At 35.7% G+C, this 14,856-nt stretch overlaps 1 pseudogene; it reads left to right on the top strand.

Moving 5' to 3' along the window:
- The first annotated feature begins 1,765 nt into the window (after positions 1–1,765).
- LOC145099301 (uncharacterized) lies at positions 1,766–4,704 on the top strand (annotated as a pseudogene).
- Positions 4,705–14,856: the final 10,152 nt, after the last annotated feature.

Genomic DNA, 14,856 nt, shown 5'->3' with positions numbered 1-14,856 from the left:
GCTTAGGCTACTTATAAATATGTCTCAAATTCAAATCTTGGGGTTTTAACTTTAATCCACTTGATTTTTAAGTATATCCTATTTTTTTCAAGTAATGATATCTCATAGGAGTACTTTGAATATTTTTATTGGGTAATATTTTATTCTGATTTTATAATAATTAGATTTAAGTTGTTTATTTTTTTATTTTTTTATTTTTTTTTGTTTTAAGTTTGAAAGTGGTTGATTGGCTAGTAATTTCAACTAACTAATCCGCACTACTAGAAAACATTGGGTTTTCCTACGGAAAATAGCTATGAAAAATTTCCGTAGCTAGTTAGTTACAAAATCGCTACGGATCAGCTATAGAATGAGATTCCCTAGTTTAGTAACGGAATAGCTACAGATGCTAATCCATAGTTATTCTGTAGCTAATTAGTTACGAAATGGCTACGGAATACCTACGGATAATAAATACCTACAAATTAGGTATGAAGTATGCTTTATCGATTCAACTTACTCGGTAATTTGCCAAACAATCCACCAAATAATACGATTCGAAACTCAAATCGAAAAACACTTGTCGGCCTTTATCGATTCAATTTACTCGGTAATTTGCCAAACAATCCACCAAATAATTTTCAAATTTATGTATGTAGGCATTTAATTAAACATTTGTAGTTGACACTTTTAATGTATTATTAGACACATTTAATGTATTATTAGACAATGTTCATTAGTAATAATATGTATTTGTATTTGATACTTTTGTAGGTTTATTAGGTTTATTGTAATGTTATTTGTTTTGTGGTTGAATTTCAATATTATTATTAGTTTAATGTAATGAGTTTTTTTCAATATTTTGAACAAAAAAATTGGATTTTTTATAAATTTTTGCTTTTTTTTTTTTTTTTTTTTAAATTAGAAGTAATTAGCTACGGATTACCTACGGAAAATCCGTAGGTAATGTGAGCCGTAACAATTCCGTAGCTATATATTTCCGTAGCAATTCCGTAGCTATTTGGATCCGTAGCTATTTAGTTCAATATCTATTCCGTAGCTATCAAATTCGGTAGCTATTATGTGGGAAATCTGTAGCTATTTATTTCTGTAGCTATTCTGTAGCTATGGTAACTACGGAAAATTTCGTAGCTATGGTAGCTACGGAAAATTTCGTAGCTATTCCGTCGTTAATCCGTAGTTATAATTTAGCCACGGGCCATCATGTTACAGACATTTTTCCGTAGCAATTTACTTATTGCTACAAAATAACTACGAATTGTGTTGTAGCTATTATAACAGTTTTCTAGTAGTGTTATAACATCTTAAAACTTTGTTTTGTAAAGGAAGACCAAAGAAAAAAAAATTAAATGTTAAAATGAGAGATTTATTATCATAAAAGGAAAAATGAAAAATGGTGGTGTGAACAAAAAAGATGGGGTATAAACTGTTAATATAATATTCTTGGTCGATCCAATTGATTTACGAAGAAGCAGTAGGCCAAAATAAATTAAAATCCATTATAATTTAGATATTTATATATACAAGGTTATTATTGTCATTATACCATTAATTTCAGTGGATTTATGGAATTCCGAATTCCTCGTGGAAGAATCAGCTACCCATCTTCAAACTTCAAAGGGTACTTACTATACGGATGGTCTTAGACGTTAGATTCTTCTGACCAAGTCATGGAGTCACAGTTAGCCATGTTCATAAATACCGTTACTAACGTTTTTAAAATATCATGGGTTTTTTCACACACCTTTCCATCTTTTTTCTTTGCTGTTCTTGTTGCATGCTAAATCTGTACGCTGTTTCAGAGACTTTAAGTACTGAAACTGATAAACAAGCCTTAATCTCCATTAAATCTCAAACAATTACGCATCCACCAGAAGCTTTAGCTACATGGGATCCAGCAAGTTCATCCCCATGCAACTGGACCCGAGTATTGTGTGATGATCGTAATGGAAGAGTTGTAGGTCTTGACCTCCCCAGTCTTCAGATAACTGGTCCAGTTAGCCCATTTATCGGGAATCTATCGTTTCTCAGATCACTACATCTTCAAAATAACCAATTTTACGGTATTCTTCCTGAAACGATCACTAATCTTTTTAGCCTCCAAGTCCTCAACGTCAGCTTCAACCGCATCCAAGGCACCATCCCAGCAAACATAAGCCATTGCATCGATCTCAGGGTTGTTGACTTCATGCAAAACAAACTTTCTGGGTCGATTCCTGAAAGTCTCACTGTCCTCAAAAATCTTCGAACTCTAAACTTGGCAAGAAACAATATTTCAGGCTTCATTCCACCATCTATCGGCAACCTTACTTCATTGTCCACTTTAAGATTATGCACCAATAAACTTAGTGGCCGGATCCCTAGTGAATTGTCTGCACTTCGTAACCTAAAGATTCTTGATGTCAACATCAATAAGCTCACAGGGATACTTCCTCCATCCTTTTACAACATGTCTTCGCTTGAGGTTTTTGCTGTGGCTTCTAACGATTTATGGGGCAATATACCTTACAATGTTGGGGAGACACTCCCAAATCTTCTTGATTTCAACTTTTGCTTGAATAGGTTCACAGGAACTATTCCTGGTTCGCTGCATAACCTCACTAATATAAGATCCATTCGAATGCAACATAACCAATTGCATGGAACACTACCACGTGGACCATGGAACCTCCCTATGCTAACAAGGTATAATATTGGGCAAAATAATATTGTTAGCGCACAGGGTGAGGGTCTTGGTTTCTTAAATTCGTTGGTAAACAGCACAAAGCTTGGTTTCCTAGCTATTGATGGAAATAATTTTGATGGTTTTATTCCAGAGTCCATAGGCAATCTTTCGAAGATACTCAGAATCATGTTCATGGGTTCCAACAGGATATCTGGCATTATCCCCTCCTCAATTGGTCAACTGAAAGGACTAGCCTTACTAAATTTAGGGTACAACTCCATTTCTGGTCAAATCCCGCCAGAACTAGGCCAGTTGGAAGACTTACAAAAGCTAGTTCTAGGCAACAATAGGTTTACTTCATATATTCCGAATTCATTGGGTAATCTTCGAAAGTTAACGAAAATTGATTTGTCAAGCAATGAACTGGGAGGAAATATACCCATTAGTTTTACGAATTTCAAGAGGCTAACTTCAATGGATCTCTCCATGAATAAGTTCAATGGAAGTATACCTAGAGAAGTTCTAAATCTCCCAAGTTTAACCATCATCCTCAATCTTTCCAGCAACTTACTGACAGGCTCTTTGCCTCAAGAAGTCCACAGCCTGGAAAAAGTTGTGACAATTGATCTCTCCAACAATAATTTATCGGGTGACATTCCAAACTCGATCCATAATTGTAAGAGCTTGGAGCAGCTGATCATCTCTAAAAATTCACTCTCAGGAAATATTCCAAATAGTTTGGGGGAATTGAGAGGTTTGTTGGTGCTCGACCTTTCTTCGAATCAACTCTCTGGTTCAATCCCTCTTGAGCTTCAAAGTTTAAATGCCATCAAAATCTTGAATCTTTCTTTCAACAAATTGGAGGGGAATGTTCCAAGCAACGGGTTTTTCTCAAATCTCACCAGAGTTCATCTTGAAGGCAACCCAAAACTATGTTACGATTCCAAATGCACAAGAGGTGAAACCAACAAAGCAGTTGTGACCATGGTTTTGTTAATCTCTTCAGTACTAGCAACATTTATATCAATCGCATTGTTTTTCACCTTCCGGAAAACCAATGTTCTGATGATGGAGAGTCTGTCTACAAAGGGCATCTCAATCTCAAAGGTAGATCCCAAGAAATAGCTGTGAAGGTTCTTGACTTGGAAACCACTGGCTCCTTGCCAAGCTTCATGGCTGAATGTGCTGCCTTCCGGCATCTCAGGCATAGGAATCTCGTCAAACTTATTACATCCTGCTCCTCTTTGGATCCCAAGAACAAGGAATTTCGAGCTCTGGTCTATGAATACATGAAGAACCGGAGTTTGGAAAGTTGGATCGGCAAAGAAATGGGGTTTCAAGAGAGATTAAGAGTGGCAATTGATGTAGCATGTGGGTTGACCTATCTGCATCATGAATGTGTTGTGGCTCCAGTCGTGCATTGTGATCTTAAGCCAAGTAACATTCTATTGGATGAAGATTTTACAGCAAAAATCGGGGATTTTGGGCTTGCCAGCATCTTGGTTGAAAAAGATCAATATGTTGATGTTCTTAAAGGTTCCATGGGTTACATACCTCCAGGTTGGTGCACTAATCTCATCTTTTCTGGTTATATTTATGAATGAATAATTGTACCTTACATTGATTTATAATCGAATTCAGAGTATGGTATGGGAGAAAACCCATCTACTAAAGGAGATGTATATAATTACGGCATTATGCTTATGGAGATTTTTACCGGGAAGAGACCAACAGACGATATTTTCGTGGGTGGTTTGAGCCTCAAGATATGGGTGCAGTCTGCTTTCCCATCTAACTTGGATCTAGTGTTGGATCCTTATTTGATTCAAGAACTAGAAGAGTTTTGGTCGGAAGAGTTGCGATTAGAAGAGTGGTACTCGGATGGTCACTCCATGAACCAAAAAAGGCCACATGATTGCCTAACAATAATTATTGGAGTTGCACTTTCCTGTACTAACGATTCTCCTCATGGACGAATCGTCATATCAGAGGCTTTGGACAAACTCAAGATTGTTCAAGATATGCTTCGTAAGTCCTAGCAATCAGTGAGAGGAATGTACAAAGGAATCATGATGATTTGATCCAAGATTCTACGATGTATTTCTATATGTAGTTGTAATAGAAATTGTTATAGATGCTCCTAAATCATATTGTTGCATTAATTTAATTTTTTGAGCTAATGCAGTCTTTTCCAAACATTTTGCATTTGTATTGTGTTGTTTCATGCATAGACTCTCCTTATACCACTGTTAGAAAATAACTCTTTAATGATACAAGAACTATGACATACACACCGCTCTTATGACATACATAACCTTATGTCATAAAATGGCATCCATTTACAAAATTGATGGAGTTGTGATATGCCTACATGTATGTCATCTTCTACAGTCATAAAATGAAATAAAAACATGGGAGACAACCTTAAGAAGGCAATATACTGTTTGGCTAGTGAAGCCATAAATGACAAAGTTCAAGGGCCAATATTGTAACTTTACAATTAATTGGTTCATGTGTGAAGACTTGGAGTACTTTCTAACGAAAAGTGCGTTATTGGTGAAATTGGAAATTAGTACGTAGATTCAAAGTCAAGAATATGCAATAGGCTTGTGATGCATTAAATGCACGAGACACACAATTGCAGCAACATATACATATATGTGTGTGAATTGAAGAAGAAGGTTATGACTCAAAAGATGTCACACCCCAAAACCAAGAACGGCGGAAACGTTCTGGGGTGGAGTACGTCATGTACAGTATCATAACAATGCATAATAGTAAAAACAAGCAACAACATCCATTTCATTAATGTAAAAATTGTAATACAAGCGTGTTCTGTACAGTTTGTAAGACACCAAAAGTATAATCAAAATAAAATATGAGTCTTGTATATGCTCCGTCTTCTCAAAAGCTTCATCTGTACCTGTCTACTGATGACCTGAGAATACAAGTTATTTTGAAAGAGTTTATCAGCATAAAGCTGGTGAGTTCATAAGTATTTAGTGTCATTAATTGCTTGTATAAAAATGTTTACAACAATGTGATATAATAACTGATTTCAATGTTTGAAAATAGTATACTCCCTAGAAAATCCTATATTTTCCAGTAAGAAGTAGTCTTCTACCAAGACCCGATTGTTTGTATGTTTGATCCTTTGAAAATGTAAAAGTTTTCCTAGTGAAGCTATCAGTATGAAAATATAGTTTTAGACTTCGTTCATATAAAGTAATTGGGAAACTAGTGTCTTACCCCAGCAGTGACACTGCCGGCTTAATGTAATAAAAATGCAGACTCCAGGTAGTATTAAATGCACAATCACCTCGGGGAATATGTTTTTCCTTTAATTCTTAATGTGTTAATTAAAGATATGAATGTGAACTCATATGAAACCATACCGATTGACGATTGAATAAACTGATGACCCTCTAGGTCATACGTAGTATGGTGACATTTTGTCACCCCTGGGCCTAGTCGGCTCGGACTGTAGCTAGCAGTCGGGATGTGGGAGTGTCTGTCCCGTATAGATCTATACACATAATGCCCGCTCTCCCTCCAGGAGACTCTGGTTACACGGTGATAGCACAATGAAGTATCGTATCTAGAAGTAGTATGTCACATTCTGTTTTATAGTATATTCTCTTGTATAGTGTATAATGTACTTTCTGGTATAATGTATAGAGTGTTCTCTAGTATAGTATATAGTATTCTCTTGGTATAGTACTTAGCATGTGTTGACTCATAACTGTAATGACTCTGGTATGTGTCATTGTAATCGTAGCAATGAGTAGAAATCCTTAACTATACCTATCATAGTTAAATAGTAATGTTGGTAGCATGCCTTTGTTACGCAAAGGTACTGAACTGAAGTGAATACTTTTATATCCAACACAAATATATATAATATATAACTAAGAATTTAACGACAGTCAGACAAATAACAAAATACCCCAAAATCCACAACCAAACAAGGACAGGAAGTAAGGTGAGCTATCAGTCCTAAGTCCTTCAAGTCTTACTTATATAAATATATTGGTGTAGATATGGTTTTAGAAAAAATGCAAGTTTAAAAGGGTTTGAAAACAGTTTTGGCATTAAAAGAGTTTGATAAAAGGTTTGAAACACTTGAAAATCCAAAGTTTGATGGTAATTTGAAAGTAGTATTAATTCTTGTAGTCTGTTCTAGTTATTAATCACATGTGATTGATTCAATAACTATAACAGTTCTACTTGTATTCCTCCCCCCTATAAAAACATTTAAAATCATATAAAAGGTTGATTCAGGGGTATGAACTCACTTGAAATGAGTGGTGCGAATGTAAGATCGGAAAAAGGATGCTAAGTGTCAAGTGAAGTCTTGAGTACACGTACGGATCCTATTTAGCATATAATGACATGTATATGTATAACATTAGTGTATAATCAACTAATCAAGAAGGATAACACCTTTGTAGTCTAGGAAACACTTATATGGAAGTGTTACAATCACAAGGATTGCATAAAAGGAGTGTATGGTCACCAAATGGAGCTTTCGGTCCAAGTGGTATGTTCCTAGGAGCTTTCGGTCTAAAAGGTATTTTCGGTCCAAAAAGATTCTCGGTCTGAAGAGGTTCTTTGTTTTTAGGGTTTTCGGTTGAGACCGAAAACTCAGGATCCTCGGTGCATGTGGTGTTTTTCAAGGGCTTTCAAACATGCAAAGGGTTTTAAGCTTTATCCGAAGTCTTAAGTGAGTTTTGAGGTCTTAAAGGGACCTTTCTTTGGGGGTTTTCGGTTTAAGGAGATGCAATTAACCGAAAACTCTTTTTGTTCTTGGAAAAGACGGTTTCAAGGCTTCTAAATCAAGTATCCTTACTAGATAATAGTGAAGGGAGTAGATACTTACAATGTGGAAGAAAAGAAAGGTGTTTTTGACCAAACACACACTAGTGTGTGTTCTTTGTGTTCTTGAAGAACACTTGGAGATCTAGGTAAAAATCAAGAATCCATGGATGAAATGATGTATAAACACTAGATGAAGTGTTGTATGGACAAATTTAGGAAGAAAAGACTTACATTTTGGCGGATTTGAAGAAATGAACTTATGGTACTTGAGAGAAAAGCTTGGTGTTCTTGAGGTGGGAAGTGCAAAATGAGGAAAAGGTGTGTAAACTCATGCTATATGCATGAGTTCTTGGCAAAATGGTGTTTACAGCCCAAACACCTCTTGTTTGGTCGTAAAAACCTTGCTAAGGTGTTGTATGTTTTGCTTGTTACACCTCACTAATAACGACACTTACTTTTATTTAAATCATTTGACGAAATTAAAATAAAACACCTAAACGGACTTAAAACCGGCCAAAAATGTACTGAAATGTTTTGACTAATATTTGAAGTGTTTGACTGTGGAAATTATACAATTGAAAATTTCAGGTTGTCACATCATCCCCCCGTTAGAGGGAATTTCGTCCCGAAATTAGAGTTCAAGAAAGTAAGTTATTACAAAATAACTAAGTAAAAAGATGAGGATATTTAAGCTTCATTTGATCCTCACACTCCCATGTGAATTCAGTTCCTCGCTTGGCGTTCCAGCTGATGAGTTATAAGAACTCTTTGATCGATTAGATCTTTGTAACAGGTAAATAAAGAACGTAAAAACAGTGAGATAAAACACAAGTATGGATCTGAATGAGTCGAATGATTAGATTAACTCAATCCTCAGCAGAGCTCGATTAAGAACTTCCACTGTAGAGGATTCTAGGGTTACAACACTACTAGAAAAACAGCCTTTTACGACGCATAATGCGTGTCGTAAAACGCTCAGACGACGCACAAATGCGCGTCAAGAAAGGCCATGTCATAACGAGAGACGACACACTTTTGCGCGTCGTCTGTTTACGACGCGCATTTATGACACGCATTTACGACGTGCAGTTATGACACGTAATGCGTATCAAGGAAGGCCCTGTCATAAAGGAAGAGGACACGCATTTGCGTGTCGTAACCTTACGACGCGCGTGTTTATGACACGCAATGCGTATCAAGGAAGCCCTTGTCATAAAGGAAGACGACACGCATTTTGTGTGTCATAATTTTAAATATTTTTAAAATTATATATTTTTTGATAGATTTACTAATTTTCAAATTAAATAACACATTAAAAGTCTAATAATACAAAATAAAATACCATAAACACTAAGAATAATTCATTGCACTAATATGTCAAATACAAATAATCATTCCAATATTAAGTAAATGTAACACATTGCTAATATTTCATAATATTTATTATACAAGAAATATGAAAAAATTGAAATCCCTGAGATTAAAAGTACTAATAGAAGCTTCACGTGAGATACATATAGTTGGACCAGTAAGCAAGGATGTTCCCGAATCCATAATAACAACACAAGAACACATACGCGATATCTTCTGCTAGAAGTTGTCAATCCAAAACTATTGTTGAAGGTTGGCATGATAGCTATTAAGATTTGAGCATAACAAGAAACCAATCAATGTTAGGAACTCAAACTTTACTTCCACCATTATCATGTATACTCTAGACAAAAAAATAAATATAAAATGGAAATGAGTCAAAAGTTTAACTGTTTGGGCTATTTTTGTGTGTGTGTTTTTTTTTACAATTTAATTTCACCTTGATGGCATTCTTAATTTCTGCAAGAACTAATGGTATTCTTTTTACAACTTGGGCATATGAATACTTATTGGCAAACACATCAACAATGTCATTTTGGCCAATGTCAATCATATAAAGTGCTCATTGAAACCCATCATCATTTATCATCTTTTGTAAACTTGAATATATCACCTCAAAAAACTAAATTTACAAATCCCAAAATTGAAATTTTTAGGTAAGATAAATTGCATGATATAAAAATCAATTGATAAATGGATTTTTATGGTAGGAAGGGCATAACCGTCATTCGGACATTCCTATGATAAACCTATAAAGTTCACATGAAAGCTCTCTCAAGGCTGTGGGCAAGTTTAGTTCAGGGTCAGAAGTAGGAATATCCAAATTTGGAATATCCCACTGTCAGATCCAAGAAAAAAGAAAATCAATTATTGAAAATTTTAAAATCATATTTCACAAGGAGTGTTAATACTTAAAGAATACAAAAGGGTACCTTGGGCGCAAAATCTTTGGAAACTAATCTTGCATACCTCTATCAAAAGGTAAAAGCTTTCAAGTGTATGTGTCACACATGAAACAAAACAGATAAAGGAATGTGTATATATAACATGGATTTCAAAATTCACTTGATATTTACTCACTTGAAGATCTGCAAACACTTCAAATGTAATGTTGGATCATTTTCACTGTTACATAAATTATGCTTTGTAGAATTACTTATGCACATGACAAGTTAGCACATGAAATTTGTGAATTTTCGGGCTAGTTTGCACTCTTATACTAAGCTGAACTTTTGTGCTTGGAATTAAGTTAATCCCTTGGTAAGGATGAAAATAGACTTCCATACCTAATTATAGGCGTTTACCTCATGGAATTTGGAGCCTTTATGAATTTATTATGAATTTTTGAAGTTGATTGATGCAAACAGTGGCCTGCATGGACCAGTTTGCAAAGATTGGTACTTATACCCTTAAAGGAATTGGAATTAGGAAAAGTGGTCCAAAGTTCAGTGAAACTAGATACACTAACCTTTCCAGAAAACTATACTTCATGATTTTTGGACAATCTGATGGCCTCATATGATTTTTATAAGATAAGGACAGATTGCAGCAACGTGCTGAAACATTTCATGACAGCATCAAACAAAATGGGATAAACAACTCACATAAACTCAGAATCAGGATAGGAAAACAAAGAAAAAATGTAGTAGACATTCATACCTTTCCACAATGAAAACCCCATTAAAATTCTCAACCTAACACCATTTCCCTTTCTATGGCATGAATTACCATTCTGCCCTTCTCTTCTTCCTCATTTTCCGCTGCATTTTTAGAAAGAAAAAAAAATGTGTGGTAAAGATGGTGAAAATCATGGTACTTAAGTGCTTCAGAAAATGATGCAAGAAAAATCACGCTAACAGAATACCAATTGAGAGTCATTCCATTCCATCAAAATCCTTTAAAAATAATGTTTGTTGGGATTTCTGCAATATTTCTGTAACTGCTTCATTAAAATATTCCCTAAAAATCATGTAGCTTTAATATAATCCACCTTCTATTGTTACAACTGTTCTTCTCATTTTCCCATTTTTTCCACTTTTAACCCTTCTAGTTGTAATCACTGCAGTCCCATCCCTACCAATCTTTTTCAAAATTCCCCCAATGCCCGCTGCTGCTAACCTTGCAGCTCTTCTTGTCACCACATCACATATTTTCACCACCAATTTTCTCACTTTCAGTGGAACATTGTTTATCTGATAATGAATTAATTTTGTCAAAAAAGAAAATAAACCCAGATTCAAAAAAGTATTTTTTTTATATAGAAACTAGGAAAATCTTACATTTAGGGTTTCTTCAAGAATCTTGGCAACTTCACTCGGGTTTGGGGTGTCATCTTCATGCATAGCAACCATTAATGGTGTACTGAATATTTTTAAGAAACAAAATATGAATTTATCTTTTTTGTAATCCCATTTGCTGAGAACTTTTTATCAATCTAAACAATGCACTTTACATTTCTACCCCTACATTGGTAAAAAGAGTAAATAATTTCGCTTTATGACATACCTTAACATGAATCTTGCTGAAAGCTTGGAGGAAACTCGTCCAAAAATATCTGATTCTAATGACACTTTGTGAATTACTCTTCTAACAATGTCACCTAAATACATTCCCGATATCATTTTCTCAAAACCCTGTATTATTAATCACAAAAATCATATCAAGTAAAAAAAATATGGAAATTACAGAGTAAAAATTATCTTGGATAAAAATAATTAAATTAACCTGATCATTTGGGTTCTGACTTTCTGCATCAAGATCAATATCATAATCAGTTCACTACTAGAAAAACAACCTTTTACGAACAAAACAAAATATACTGTAATAACAACTTACTGGCAGCTGGTATTCTGTTTTGGAATCTCTACGCCCTCCTCTTATGGCAAAATGAGCACAACCAGGATACTTCCCCTGTCTACAATTCCTCCCTCATCAACAGTTTCATTTGCCAATATTTCATATAATTTAGAAATCAGTTGTTGCACCTACAAGTCATCAACAATGATTATTAGTATGAGAATGCCTGACAAGGGTATTCTCGTCTTTTGCACTTTTTTACCTCAGGGAATCAATAAGTCCTTCAGGTATGAGAATAACACCATAGTTATAACCAAGATCTGCACGTTTATAGATTACATCTGCTATGTAATTTGTAACCTTTTTTAGTGTCAATTTCTTTGATGCAACCTGTAAGAAATATGACAAAAAAATAATTAGTGAGTCTCTAAAAAAAATAAAAAATAAATTGAATTGTGTACCTCTTCTCCAATAAGAGTGATGTTTGGATGAGTTTGTAAAGCACATTCTAATGTAATGTGGGAAGCAGCACATCACATAAGCCTTACAACTACATACATACAATACAACCTTATAATTAGCAACCATGTGAATATTCCTATTTCCTTGGTCAAACGTTGACCAAATTTATTTTTTTATTTTTACAAATTATATGAAAATATAATATTCCAGATAATAAACTTACAATGATAATATTTCCCTGTGGAACGTGCATCTATCATAACATTTCCTAAAATCCCCCTGAAATACATTTAATAACAAAGCAAACAACAATTAATAACATTTTTGGTATTAAGTCTCTATTATAAAGTGACAAAACTAATTAAATGATAACATCGCTAAAATGGTGTTTTCAATTCAGAAGTTGTTGAAATGAAAAGGCGATTTTCAAGGAAACATGAGTTTTGCAAGTGAAGCAACCTTATATACTCTTTTTTTTCCTTTTCATTTTTAGTCAATAATTAACAAAATAAAAAATGAAAAATGATTTCTGACGAGTTAAATCACCTAGGTTTTCTCCGGGACTTGAACAGAATATTTGTAGGCGGTGATGGAGAAAACTCGAACGGCAAATGAGGCGGCTCAGCCTCGCCTGACAACATTCCAACGATCTCTCCCATCGTCGGACGTTTTACCGGCGAACGCTGAGACATAGTAAGGCGGTTGTGATACAGAGGAGTGCCTGTTCTTGATCTAGTGAATGAATATTAGGACCAAAAAGATCTAGAAGCTTCCCATTGCGTGCAAGTTGTCTCGTCCATGAAATTAAATTAACTCTCTCGAATTCAGACATGGGGGACGTGTGCAAACTCGACTGATTTGCGTTTCTTGCAGACAACATTTGATTGTACCGATAACAACCCCGCTCTAGGGATCCCGTATCTTCCCTCCCTTTACATACATTAAAATAAATAAATGATAATTTGAAACAAAAAACAAGTCATTGAAATAAAGTTATTTACAGAATTACCTGACAGTGGATTAAGAGGGGAAGAAGCAGAGGGAAGATTAGTTCCATGAACGGAATTGGAAGAACTAAGAGCTGAAGGAGCAGGACCGGGACCAGATCCAGGAAGCATAGGTGATCTAGTAGTGATTCAGAATTGGTAACCCACTCGGACCTTGAAAACAAACCAGAACAACATCTTGGTTCGATGAGATTGGTTTGGATCGTTCTAGAGGCGTATTTCTCTGCCGAACATGAAGCCATACCTAAGAAGGGGATGATTATGAAGAAAAACATCGGGAAAGTCGGTGCGGGTTGGAGGTAGTTGAGGTGGGTATCAAGCGGTGTTTTAGGGTTTGTTTTGATCGATGAAGATTTTAGGAACTTCAAGTAAGAAATTATGGATGTTTTACACACAATGATTCTAGGGTTTCTTTTGATTGAAGAGGATTTTACATACAAAGAAGAACAAGAAGGACGAGAGTATCAAGGCGGGGTTTTTTATTTTTTGGATTTCATTCCCGCTTGCAAATAAAAAAATTGGAGAACGCGCGTTCATAAAGAAAAATATAAAGCGACAGTTTTAGACGACACACCTTTTTATGATAGGTGCCTTCCGTGTTTTTAATTTTTTTTGTTGGACACAATTTTTAGGGCACCCACAAATGCGTGTCCACTATCCATCAAATTTTGTAAAACTGACATTATTTTTTAGGGCACACACAAATGCGCATCCTCTATCAGCGAGTGTCATTGTTTGCGCGTCATTAAAGGGCTGTTTTCTAGTAGTGCAAAATAAGAACGATGAATACGCTTGAAAATCTCTATCAATTCTTATCTAATCGTTACGTTCTAGGATGCATGCAAGCATCTATTTATAATAAACCCTACATAAAACTCACGGATGGACAGGCCCATACCGAAGACAAAATTTGGACTAGCTAACGAGCCCAAAAGACGCAACACTAAACTGGACCTAACAATCTCCCCCTTTGCGTCAATTTGGAGCGAGACCATCATTTCTTCTTGCTTGGACCAGCTGCTGGAACCTTCTTGGTTGTATCAAACAGACGTGAGATCAGGGCGAGGATTGTCTGTCTGAAGCGAATGTAGCATTGAATCATATCATCAAAGTACTTCTTGTCATCCGCTGAGTTCTGCTTGCACCGATGGATGATCCCTAAGACATGTTCCAGACATGCAGTGGTATAGAGATGTTTTTCTGCCAAAGAGAAAAGACATTTCTAGCCTTCGTTTCTGGTAAACATAACAGCGTTTCTCTTTGGGTCTATCTTTCCCATCTGCATCATGTTTAGGTCACTTGCTGAGCCAACAGGAGATATGGTAGGCTTTTTCTTGAATACGCTCGCTACCTCCTGATCCATCTTGGCGACTTCCATGATATAGCAGACAAGCATCCTCTTGAAGTGGTCAATGATCGGACCATATTCTGCTTCGTTTGTAAGAAGGATGTTGTGCAAGATGATCCAGTCATGTGGATTCAAGTTGGGAAGATCAGCAAGCGAGATGGCATGTTCGGTCTTGGCAGATCCTCTCAGCACCTTAAATCGAACGTTGGTGAAGTTTCCTTCCCTGTATGGCTTTAGAACCCGAACATTCATAATCTTCTGAGCGCTCCATGTTTGGTACTGTGGTGGAGCGGCCCTCAGATAGAAATCGACTAAGTCCCTGTCAACCTTTGGATGAGGATGAGGGAACTCAGCAATGTTGTCAAAGGCATGGAATACGAATGCCTTTC

The sequence above is a fragment of the Lactuca serriola genome, chromosome 4 (genome assembly GCF_051521515.1).
Source record: "Lactuca serriola cultivar US96UC23 chromosome 4, Lser_US96UC23_V15, whole genome shotgun sequence".
NCBI classification, from domain to species: domain Eukaryota; kingdom Viridiplantae; phylum Streptophyta; class Magnoliopsida; order Asterales; family Asteraceae; genus Lactuca; species Lactuca serriola.
This window is presented reverse-complemented; position numbering and strand designations above follow the sequence as displayed.